This window comes from Orcinus orca, chromosome 13 (genome assembly GCF_937001465.1).
Source record: "Orcinus orca chromosome 13, mOrcOrc1.1, whole genome shotgun sequence".
NCBI classification, from domain to species: Eukaryota; Metazoa; Chordata; class Mammalia; order Artiodactyla; family Delphinidae; genus Orcinus; species Orcinus orca.
In genome coordinates, this window is record NC_064571.1 from 60,391,686 (window position 1) to 60,403,775 (window position 12,090).

Below are 12,090 nucleotides of genomic sequence, written 5' to 3' on the forward strand. Positions count from 1 at the left end.
TGAGAACCACTGGCCCGACACTGAATTTAAATCAGTGTTTCTGAGTGTGGTCCAAGTATCGTCCAACTCACCTTAGAATAATCTTTGATGACACTTAAGAATGCGATAAGAATGTACCCACTAACTTCTGATTGAGGATCTTTATTCACTCAAAAGGAAGAGAGCCACTGACTGAAATGTTGGAAAAGATCTGTTTCATCTTCATTGAAGTTTAAAGCTGTCTGTCTTGTTAGCTAGTTTCTTAGACATTGATGTTGAGAAGAATGAGATCAATTGTTTCCGGGCCTTATTGGCATCATTAATCTTGCTAGTATGTCCCCAATTTCAGTAGAGACCAGGAAATAAAGGATAGGTATCCCTTTTTACCATTACTAGAAGAAGGATAAAAGTGTGCTATACAAAATATAATAATAAGTGCCCAATGCATGTGTTTGTGCTGTTCCACATGCTATACATAGATTCTCCCACTGAAGTCCCAGAACAGCCCAATGAGGTAGGTAGGTATTGTTAACACCATTTTACAGATGAAGAAACTAAGGCACAGAAAGATTAAAAAACTTGCCCAAGAATATAGCCGGGAAGTAGTAGAGCTAGGATTTGAACCTGGGCACTCAGTTCAAAGTGTATACTCTTAACTACTGTGCTAAACTATGTACCACACAGAATATATGCAGTATATTCACCACCCTCTAAAATACACTCTAGCATTTCTCCCCTGAAATTAGACTTATTTTCTCCAGGAATTGGATTTCAAATTCTGATTTTCACTGTCTCTTTGCAGCAAGAGAAATTAACTCTCTGTCTTAATTTTTCACTTTATCAAAAAGGATTTTCCTTATTCAAAGTGTTTTGTGTAAGAATAAAAGGATTTGCATGTAATTAATTTTACAGTTAAAGCTTATGAAATATGTCTAGTCAAAACTCATTACAAAGACTTTCTTTTAGTTTGTTCTTATGAGATAATTATTTAACTAGCATACATTGATCATTTACAGTAGATCCAAGCTCTTTACTGGCAGTGCGGAAAAGATGGAAAATCATCATTCCCAGTATTCCAGGAGCACACTTGGATGAATAAAGATAGATTTAAAGAACAATGCAAAAGGCTGTGCCTAATTCTGGTTTGGGAAAAGGAAAGCCTTTGTGCAGAACGTTGTATATAAGCCAGGTTGTTGATAGATGAAGAGGAGTGTATCAAGTGCAGAAAAAAATCAGGGTAGGGAGCTGTAGGCTAGACTAAGGCATATGCAAAAATGCTGCTTGTTCAAGGAATAGTGACGTTAAATGCGGCTGAGCTTAGAGTGTGTGGAGCAGAGTAACAAGGCGTGAAGCTAGAAAATAGGGATGGGCCTGATTGTGAAGAGCTTTCTAATGAGAAGAGTAGCTCTAATAGTCAACAGTTATGGAAACTGCAGAGATCAAATACCATGAAGATGAAAATAGCTGTTGGCAAAAAAATAAATAAGGGGGAGGGACTTCCCTGGCGGTCCAGTGGTTAAGACTCAGTGCTTCCAATGCAGGGGATGCAGGTTCGATCCCTGGTGGAGGAACTAGGATGCCACATGCTGCGTGGTGCGGTCAAAAAAAGAAAGAAAGAAAAAAAAAACAGCCGTTGGGTTTGTACCTAAGGTTATGGTGATCTCTTGTATCCTTACTGAGGAAGTTACCTAAATAGCATGATGAGGGCAAAAATGATAGAGAAATAAGTTGATGTTAAGTTTACCTGGGAGTATGTTTGGTCTTGAAGGAGGTAAATGTTTGTGTTTTTGTTTTTATCTCTGTTTTTTGTTTCTAAAGATGGGCAGAGATTAGAACATATTTCTAAGCAAATGAAGGAAATGGAAAATGGAAGATAGATGACAAAAAGGGAGAAGCGTTACCTCTGAGGGAAGAAGGGAAGTATCGACATCCTAAATCTGGGCATGATGGAGAGCATTTTACTGATGCTAAACAAAGTGTGTATGTGCTCGTTAACAACAGAGATAGTGTTTCCAAGTTCCTCTTGGAAACAAGGGTAGACTGGCAAAAATTATCTATTCCATTGTTAATACCTATACCTCCATATAGCATTCGTCACATGACTTGTTTGCTTGACTTGATTCCCCACTGGGTGGCAAACATGTCTCTCACTCTGAATCAGCCCCACGTTAACTAGTACGATGCTTGCTGAATTATGAAAATGGCAGCAGTGGACCACAGGTAATACATAAAACTGCTTGTTACCAAAAAGCCTACAGAAGTCTGCTGGAAAGCTATTTGGACACCAAGGCGGAACCGAAGAGTAAAGATTAATAATAAGAGGATCTGGCTACCCGAAGGTCTCTGCCCAGGCAAGAAAACGAACTTCTGTAACTTCAACGTTTATATTTGCTTAATTTTAGTGCTCCCGAGGACTCGGATAGGAACAGGACTTGGTATAATCACAGTGTTATGGAAAAGTGGTTAAAACGTTTCCCGAGTGCCTCCTTCAGGGCAGCTTAAAAGGGTTCTCGGGGGCTTCCCTGGTGGCGCAGTGGTTGAGAGTCCGCCTGCCGATGCAGGGGACACGTGTTCGTGCCCCGGTCCGGGAGGATCCCACATGCCGCGGAGCGACTGGGCCCGTGAGCCATGGCCGCTGAGCCTGCGTGTCCCGAGCCTGTGCTCCGCAACGGGAGAGGCCACGACAGTGAGAGGCCCGCGTACCGCACAAAAAAAAAAAAAAAGAAAAAGAAAAAAGGGTTCTCGGAGGAGAAACTGCTGCTGCGTTCACACTCTGCCGTTAAGGGCTTGCCCAAAAGCGACCCACCGAGATGCTGAACCCAGGCCGCGGGCTTCCCCTGCGGCGGGCGCCGGGGAAACCGGCTCCGGAAGCCGCCCTACCCCGAGCGGCCTGAGCGTCCGGTTGCCAGGGAGACGCCGCGGCGGTGGCGCACGGGAGTCGCCGCGCCGGGGGGCGCTTCCTGCGCACTACGTCCCGCGCTGGAGTCGGGCTGAAGGGGCTGCTCGAGACTGTGTCGCCGTCGCCTTGTCCTCGCCGTAAGTGCGGCGGCCGGCGGGCGGGGTCCGGCTGTGAGGAGGGTCGGCGCCGGGGGTGATGGAGAGAGAAGTGGAGTCTGGATGGAGGCTTCCAGAGAAGGGAAATTTCCCTGAGAGAAGGGGAGCGGGGCAGCCTTATAGTTCGGCGGCCTCTGGAGGGACAGGCAGGGGTGTGGGGGAGGGGCTAGAGGTGACAGTGACTCCCGCTGGCCGCACGACCCACCCGATGCGGGCCCCTGGGGAGCGGAGCGGCTGCGCTTTGGGAGACCCCTGTGTGGCCGAGAAGCTGCACTGTCATTAAATGTAGAGTCAAGACTAGTTTAGAGGCCTGGAAATCAAGTGGCTTATGCCAGACGTCCAGATCTGTTATGTGTTCACATGAAATGTGAGGCTTTTAAACAAAATTAGTTTCTTGGATTATGTAAATTATATGGGCTTTGATTTTCTGGGGATGCTTTTAGTTAATCCTATTGTACTATCACTAGGACAAGTTTACTTTTAAAGTTCTGCGATTCAGTATTATGTTTATAAAACAGATGAAGAATGGTTTTATAGCCCATTTTCCTGGTCAATTTTATTAAATATAATTGCATGTTTGGTTGTGCTGGAAACAATAATAACAACATAGCAGACTGACTTGTAGCCTGTAGAATCTGTAACTGGTCTGGCCTGGTCTTGAAAAGGTCTCCTTACCACCCCCCTCATTCTTAACGCCACTATTTACACAAGTTTCCTCTAAACTTTTAGATTAGGAAATTAATGTGTTTTTTCACTTCATTTCCTCTCCGTTTCTTAATTTTGTTTTTTTTCTCTCAGAGTGTTCTTTAAAGGCTGGCTAGAACCCTCATGACCTGCTTTTGTGATACACTTGTGGAAAATAATCTGCCTTCAAGTGTTTTCTCGGTTTCTATGTGCATCCTTTTGCAAATCCTCAAGACTAAGGAAGTTAAATAGAAAATTTTCAAAGAATATAATAATCCACTCAATTATCTATTTTATCTATCTTCCTATATTCACCAATCGGCCCAAGTCTATACCTGCTTTTGCCTTTGTACACAGAACTTCGTTAACTTAATACTCAAATATTAGGTAACTTCTGAAGTCAGGAAGCCCTGCAGCCAAGAGGTACATAGGTTCAGACTGAAGGTGACTAATGATTAGGAAAAATATTTTCTTTTTTTTTTTTAACATTTTCATCTATTCCCTGCAAGTAGCTGTCTCACTGATTCATCTTGATTTCCTGACCAGGTACTATTTTAACAATCAAAATGTATTACTGCCTTTGCTTAAAGAAGAAAGACATATTTAGTGGAAAGGTTAGAGAATAAAATTATGGTAGGATTACAACAGACAGGTTGAGCACCTACTATGTGCCAGACAGTGGGCAAACAAGGCACATCAGGTGTAATAAATAATGTGTAAAAAAGGAGTCGGGGAACTTAACTCAGTATGTGTGGAGAGAAAGAGCTTGCCTTTGGGGATTGGGGAGGGCTAAGCAGAAAAAACACTTGACTTGAACTGCAAAAGATCAAGAGGATTTCGAGGTCAAACCTTCCAAGCAGCGGTTGGTATACGTAGAGACTTAGAGACTTGAAAGTGTTTGGGGAAGAATCTGAGAAGCACTGAGGGAAAGGTCCATTGGGACCAGGGTGGAAAGGACTGTAAATATCATACCCCAGTTTGAACTTTATTCTGTGGCAGTAGAGGCCATAGCCATTTTTGAGGAAGGACGATTATACTGATGACTGAGAAAGATGTTTTTGTTTTAATTGAAATATGCTGGAAAAAAAGTGATTTGAGGGGCTTCCCTGGTGGCGCAGTGGTTGAGAGTCTGCCTGCCGATGCAGGGGACACGTGTTCATGCCCCGGTCCGGGAGGATCCCACATGCCGCGGAGCGGCTGGGCCCGTGAGCCATGGCCGCTGAGCCTGCGCGTCCGGAGCCTGTGCTCCGCAACGGGAGAGGCCATCACAGTGAGAGGCCCGCGTACCACAAAAAAAAAAAAAAAGTGATTCGAAACTTTAGTCCCACTATAGGTTTTTAAAATAGCTCTCTTTTGATATAATAATTTCAAAACTGCAAGCATAGTACAATTAACTCCCATACATTTACATTCATTAATTGTTTACATTTTCCTCGTTTCCTTTCTCTCTCTCTGGGTGTATATATATACACACATATATATGCATATTAATTTTTCTCTACCGTTTGAGGGTAAGTTGCAGACATCATGTCCCTTTATCTTTAAATAGTTCAGTGTATATTTCCTAAGAACTAGGACACTTACATAACCACAGTAAAGATTACCAAAATCAGGAAATTTGATATCTGATCCACAGTCAATATTTAGGTTTTGCCAGTTATCCCAGTATGCTTCTTTATAGCTCTTTTTTTCCCCATTCCAAGATCAAACCCCAGATCCACATTACGTTGCATTTTCACATCTCTTCAGAACTGTTCAGTCTGGAACAGTACTTTGACATTTGTCTTTCATTTGTTAAGAACACAGACCAGTTATTTGTAGAGTGGTCCTCGATTTGGCTTTGTCTACTGTTTCCTCATAATTATATTCAGGTTTTGCATTTTTGGCAGAAATATCACAGAGGAGATCCTGTCCTCAGTGGCTCATTTGACTCTTCTAGAAATTGCATGTAAATGGAATCACATAATATGTGTTTTTTGTGTGTGTGTGATTTTTCTCAGATAGCATTATATATATATATTTTTTTAATGTTTATCACATTATAGCATGTATCAGTACTTGGTTCATTTCTATTTTTTTTTAATTTTTATTGGAGTATAATTGATTTACAATGTTGTGTTAGTTTCTTTGTTCCTTTCTATTGCTGAATAGTATTTCATTGAATGGATAGTCATTCATCAGTTGATGGACATTGGTTTGCTTTCAGTTTGGGACTCTTACGAATAATGATACTATAAATATTTTGGGAATTCCCTAGCAGTTCAGTGTTTAGGACTCAGCACTTTCACTTTTGGGGCCCGGGTTCAATCCCTGGTAGAACTAAGATCCCGCAGGACACAGGGCCAAAAAATATATATATTGATATATATTTGCAAACATGTCTTTGTGCAGACATATTTTTTAATTTTTCCTAGATAGATACCGAACAGTAGAATTGCTGTTTACATTTAACATTTTTTTTTACATCTTTATTGGAGTATAATTGCTTTACAATGGTGTGTTAGTTTCTGCTCTATAACAAAGTGAATCAGTTATACATATACATATGTTCCCATATCTCCTCCCTCTTGCGTCTCCCGCCCTCCCACCCTCCCTATCCCTCCCATCCAGGTGGTCACAAAGCACTGAGCTGATCTCCCTGTGCTATGTGGCTGCTTCCCACTAGCTATCTATTTTATGTTTGGTAGTGTATATATGTCCATACCACTCTCTCACTTTGTCACAGCTTACCCTTCCCCCTCCCCACATCCTCAAGTCCATTCTCTAGTACGTCTGTGTCTTTATTCCCGTCTTACCCCTAGGTTCTTCATGATATTTTTTTTTCTTATATTCCATATATATGTGTTAGCATACGGTATTTGTCTTTCTCTTTCTGACTTACTTCACTCTGTATGACAGACTCTAGATCCATCCACCTCACTACAAATAACGCAATTTCATTTCTTTTTATGGCTGAGTAATATTCCATTGTATATATGTGCCACATCTTCTTTATCCATTCATCCGATGATGGGCACTTAGGTTGTTTCCATCTCTGGGCTATTGTAAATAGAGCTGCAATGAACATTTTGGTACATGACTCTTTTTGAATTATGGTTTTCTCAGGGTATATGCCCAGTAGTGGGATTGCTGGGTCATATGGTAGTTCTATTTGTAGTTTTTTAAGGAACCTCCATACTGTTCTCCAGAGTGGCTGAACCAATTCACATTCCCACCAGCAGTGCAAGAGTGTTCCCTTTTCTCCACACCCTCTCCAGCATTTATTGTTTCTAAATTTTTTATGATGGCCATTCTGACAGGTGTGAGATGATATCTCATTGTAGTTTTGATTTGCATTTCTCTAATGATTAATGATGTTGAGCATTCTTTCATGTGTTTGTTGGCAGTCTGTATATCTTCTTTGGAGAAATGTCTATTTAGATCTTCTGCCCATTTTTGGATTGGGTTGTTTGTTTTTTTGTTACTGAGCTGCATGAGCTGCTTGTAAATTTTGGAGATTAATCCTTTGTCAGTTGCTTCATTTGCAAATATTTTCTCCCATTCTGAGGGTTGTCTTTTGGTCTTGTTTATGGTTTCCTTTGCTGTGCTAAAGCTTTGAAGTTTCATTAGGTCCCATTTGTTTATTTTTGTTTTTATTTCCATTTCTCTAGGAGGTGGGTCAAAAAGGATATTGCTGTGATTTATGTCATAGAGTGTTCTGCCTATGTTTTCCTCTAAGAGTTTGATAGTTTCTGGCCTTACATTTAGGTCTTTAATCCATTTTGAGCTTACTTTTGTGTATGGTGTTAGGGAGTGATCTAATCTCATACTTTTACATGTAGCTGTCCAGTTTTCCCAACACCACTTATTGAAGAGGCTGTCCTTTCTCCAGTGTACATTCCTGCCTCTTTTATCAAAGATAAGGTGACCATATGTGCGTGGGTTTATCTCTGGGCTTTCTATGCTGTTGCATTGATCTATATTTCTGTTTTTGTGCCAGTACCATACTGTCTTGATTACTGTAGCTTTGTAGTATGTTCTGAAGTCAGGGAGCCTGATTCCTCCAGCTCCGTTTTTTGTTCTCAAGATTGCTTTGGCTATTCGGGTTCTTTTGTGTTTCCATACAAATTGTGAAATTTTTTGTTCTAGTTCTGTGAAAAATCCCATTAGTAGTTTGATAGGGATTGATTTGAATCTGTAGATTACTTTGAATAGTACAGTCATTTTCACAGTGTTGATTCTTCCAATCCAAGAACGTGGTATATCTCTCCATCTATTTGTATCATCTTTAATTTCTTTCATCAGTGTCTTATAATTTTCTGCATACAGGTCTTTTGTCTCCTTAGGTAGGTTTATTCCTAGATATTTTATTCTTTTTGTTGCAGTGGTAAATGGGAGTGTTTTCTTGATTTCACTTTCAGATTTTTCATCATTAGTGTATAGGAATGCCAGAGATTTCTGTGCATTAATTTTGTATCCTGCTACTTTACCAAATTCATTGATTAGCTCTAGTAGTTTTCTGTAGCGTCTTTAGGATTCTCTATGTATAGTATCATGTCATCTGCAAAGAGTGACAGCTTTACTTCTTCTTTTCCGATTTGGATTCCTTTTACTTCCTTTTCTTCTCTGATTGCTGTGGCTAAAACTTCCAAAACTATATTGAATAAGAGTGGTGAGAGTGGGCAGCCTTGTCTTTTTCCTGATCTTAGTGGAAATACTTTCAGTTTTTCACCGTTGAGGACGATGTTGGCTGTGAGTTTGTCATATATGGCCTTTATTATGTTGAGGAAAGTTCCCTCTATGCCTACTTTCTGCAGGGTTTTTATCATCAATGGGTGTTGAATTTTGTCAAAAGCTTTCTCTGCATCTATTGAGATGATCATATGGTTTTTATCCTTCAGTTTGTTAATGTGGTGTATCATGTTGATGGATTTGCGTATAGAAGAATCCTTGCATTCCTGGAATAAACCTCACTTGATCATGGTGTATGATCCTTTTAATGTGCTGTTGGATTCTGTTTGCTAGTATTTTGTTGAGGATTTTTGCATCTATGTTCATCAGTGATATTGGCCTGTAGTTTTCTTTCTTTGTGACATCCTTGTCTGGTTTTGGTATCAGGGTGATGGTGGCCTCGTAGAATGAGTTTGGGAGTGTTCCTCCTTCTGCTATATTTTGGAAGAGTTTGAGAAGGATAGGTGTTAGCTCTTCTCTAAATATTTGATAGAATTCGCCTGTGAAGCCATCTGGTCCTGGGATTTTGTTTGTTGGAAGATTGTTAATCACAGTTTCAATTTCAGTGCTTGTGTTTGGTCTGTTCATATTTTCTATTTCTTCCTGATTCAGTCTTGGCAAGTTGTGCATTTCTAAGAATTTGTCCCTTTCTTCCAGGTTGTCCGTTTTATTGGCATAGAGTTGCTTGTAGTAATCTCTCATGATCTTTTGTATTTCTGCAGTGTCAGTTGCTACTTCTCCTTTTTCATTTCTAATTCTATTGATTTGAGTCTTCTTCCTGTTTTTCTTGATGAGTCTGGCTAATGGTTTATCAATTTTGTTTATCTTCTCAAAGAACCAGCTTTTAGTTTTATTGATCTTTGCTATCATTTCCTTCATTTCTTTTTTCATTTATTTCTGATCTGATCTTTATGATTTCTTTTCTTCTGCTAACTTTGGGGGTTTTTTGTTCTTCTTTCTCTAATTGCTTTAGGTGCAAGCTTAGGTTGTTTATTCGAGATGTTTCCTGTTTCTTAAGGTAGGATTGTATTGCTATAAACTTCCCTCTTAGAACTGCTTTTGCTGCATCCCATAGGTGTTGGGTCGTCGTGTCTCCGTTGTCATTTGTTTCTAGGTATTTTTTGATTTCCACTTTGATTTCTTCAGTGATCACTTCGTTATTAAATAGTGTATTGTTTAGCCTCCATGTGTTTGTATTTTTTGCAGATCTTTTCCTGTAATTGATATCTAGTCTCATAGCATTGTGGTCAGAAAAGATAACTGATACAATTTCAATTTTCTTAAATTTACCAAGGCTTGATTTGTGACCCAAGATATGATCTATACTGGAGAATGTTCCATGAGCACTTGAGAAAAATGTGTATTCTGTTGTTTTTGGATGGAATGTCCTATAAATATCAATTAAGTGCATCTTGTTTAATGTATCATTTAAAGCTTGTGTTTCCTTATTTATTTTCATTTTGGATGATCTGTCCATTGGTGAAAGTGGGGTGTTAAAGTCCCCTACTATGAATGTGTTACTGTCGATTTCCCCTTTTATGGCTCTTAGTATTTGCCTTATGTATTGAGGTGCTCCTATGTTGGGTGCATAAATATTTACAATTGTTATATCTTCTTCTTGGATCGATCCCTTGATCATTATGTAGTGTCCTTCTTTGTCTCTTCTAATAGTCTTTATTTTAAAGTCTATTTTGTCTGATATGAGAATTGCTACTCCAGCTTTCTTTTGGTTTCCATTTGCATGGAATATCTTTTTCCATCCCCTTACTTTCAGTCTGTATGTGTCTCTAGGTCTGAAGTGGGTCTCTTGTAGACAGCATATATATGGGTCTTGTTTTTGTATCCATTCAGCCAGTCTGTGTCTTTTGGTTGGAGCATTTAATCCATTTACATATAAGGTAATTATCGATATGTATGTTCCTATTCCCATTTTCTTAATTGTTTTGGGTTTGTTATTGTAGGTCTTTTCCTTCTCTGTGTTTCTTGCCTAGAGAAGTTCCTTTAGCATTTGTTGTAAAGTTGGTTTGGTGGTGCTGAACACTCTCAGCTTTTGCTTGTCTGTAAAGGTTTTAATTTCTCCATCAAATCTGAATGAGATCCTTGCTGGGTAGAGTAATCTTGGTTGTAGGTTTTTCTCCTTCATCACTTTAAATATGTCCTGCCAGTCCCTTCTGGCTTGCAGAGTTTCTGCTGAAAGATCAGCTGTTAACCTTATGGGGATTCCCTTTTGTGTTATTTGTTGTTTTTCCCTTGCTGCTTTTAATATGTTTTCTTTGTATTTAATTTTTGACAGTTTGATTAATATGTGTCTTGGCGTGTTTCTCCTTGGATTTATCCTGTATGGGACTCTCTGCGCTTCCTGAACTTGATTAACTATTTCCTTTTCCATATTAGGGAAGTTTTCAACTATAATCTCTTCAAATATCTTCTCAGTCCCTTTCTTTTTCTCTTCTTCTTCTGGAACCCCTATAATTCGAATGTTGGTGCATTTAATGTTGTCCCAGAGGTCTCTGAGACTGTCCTCAGTTCTTTTCATTCTTTTTTCTTTTTTCTGCTCTGCAGTAGTTATTTCCACTATTTTATCTTCCAGGTCACTTATCCGTTCCTCTGCCTCTGTCATTCTGCTATTGATTCCTTCTAGAGAATTTTTCTTTTCATTTATTGTGTTTTCATCATTGTTTGTTTGCTCTTTAGTTCTTCTAGGTCCTTGTTAAATGTTTCTTGCATTTTCTCTATTCTGTTTCCAAGATTTTGGATCATCTTTACTATCACTATTCTGAATTCTTTTTCAGGTAGACTGGCTATTTCCTCTTCATTTGTTGGGTCTGGTGGGTTTTTATCTTGCTCCTTCATCTGCTGTGTGTTTTTCTGTCTTCTCATTTTGCTTATCTTACTGTGTTTGGGGTCTCCTTTTTGCAGGCTGCAAGTTCGTAGTTCCCATTGTTTTTGGTGTCTGTCCCCAGTGGCTAAGGTTGGTTCAGTGGGTTGTGTAGGCTTCCTGGTGGAGGGGACTAGTGCCTGTGTTCTGGTGGATGAGGCTGGATCTTGTCTTTCTGGTGGGCAGGTCCACCTCTGGTGGTGTGTTTTGAGGTGTCTGTGACCTTACTATGATTTTAGGCAGCCTCTCTGCTAATGGGTGGGGTTGTGTTCCTGTCTTGCTAGTTGTTTGGCATAGGGTGTCCAGCACTGTAGCTTGCAGGTCTTAGAGTGAAGCTGGGTACTGGTGTTGAGATGGAGATCTCTGGGAGATTTTCGCCGTTTGATATTATGTGGAGCTGGGAGGTCACTTGTGGACCAGTGTCCTGAAATTGGCTCTCTCACCTCAGAGGCACAGCAGTGACTCCTGGCTGCAGCACCAAGAGCCTTTCATCCACATGGCTCAGAATAAAAGGGAGAAAAAGAAGAAAGAAAGAGAAGAAAGAAAGAAAGAATAAAATAAAATAAAGTAAGATAAAATAAAGTTATTAGAATAAAAAATAATTATTAAGAAAAAAACATTTTTTTAATAAAAAAACAAAAAAAACGGACAGATAGAACCCTAGGACAAATGGTGAAAGCAAAGCTATAGAGACAAAATCACACAGAAGCATACACATACATACTCACAAAAAGAGGAAAAGGGGGGAAAAATCATAAATCTTGCTCTCAAAGTCCACCTCCTCA

General features: G+C 39.8%; 1 protein-coding gene across 1 annotated transcript in view; it reads left to right on the top strand.

The window, feature by feature from the left end:
- Positions 1 to 1,464: 1,464 nt before the first annotated feature.
- Positions 1,465 to 12,090, top strand: part of CDKL4 (cyclin dependent kinase like 4) — a 57,590-nt gene continuing 46,964 nt past the window's right edge. The window contains exon 1 of the mRNA XM_033419225.2: positions 1,465 to 3,015. The gene's annotated coding sequence lies outside the window, so the exon portion shown is untranslated. The remainder of the gene's footprint in view (positions 3,016 to 12,090) is intronic.